The sequence below is a fragment of the Bison bison genome, unplaced genomic scaffold (assembly GCF_000754665.1).
Source record: "Bison bison bison isolate TAMUID 2011002044 unplaced genomic scaffold, Bison_UMD1.0 scf7180017848389, whole genome shotgun sequence".
Taxonomy (NCBI): domain Eukaryota; kingdom Metazoa; phylum Chordata; class Mammalia; order Artiodactyla; family Bovidae; genus Bison; species Bison bison.
In genome coordinates this window covers 25,870-26,550 of record NW_011478962.1, presented here as the reverse complement: position 1 = coordinate 26,550, position 681 = coordinate 25,870, and positions in this window count along the sequence as shown.

Sequence of the window (681 nt, the reverse complement as noted above, 5' to 3'; positions counted from 1 at the left end):
CCATTCAGGTATGACCTAAATCAAATCCATTATGATTATACAGTGGAAGTGAGAAATAGATTTAAGGGCTTAGATCTGATAGATAGAGTGCCTGATGAACTATGGAATAAGATTTGTGACATTATACAGGAGACAGGGATCAAGACCATCCCCATGGAAAATAAATGCAAAAAAGCAAAATGGCTGTCTGAGGAGGCCTTACAAATAGCTGAGGAAAGAAGAGAAGCAAAAAGCAAACAAGAAAAAGAAAGATATAAACATCTGAATGCAGAGTTCCAAAGAATAGCAAGAAGAGATAAGAAAGCCTTCTTCAGCGATCAATGCAAAGAAATAGAGGAAAACAACAGAATGGGAAAGACTAGAGATCTCTTCAAGAAAATCAGAGATACCAAAGTAACATTTCATGCAAAGATGAGCTGGATAAAGGACAGAAATAATATGAACCTAACAGAAGCAGAAGATACTAAGAAGAGATGGCAAGAATACACAGAAAAACTGTACAAAAAAGATTTTCATGACCCAGATAATCATGATGGTGTGATCACTGACCTAGAGCCAGACATCCTGGAATGTGAAGTCAAGTGGGCCTTAGAAAGCATCACTACGAACAAAGCTAGTGGAGGTGACGGAATTCCAGTTGAGCTCTTTCAAATCATGAAAGATGATGCTGTGAAAGTGCTG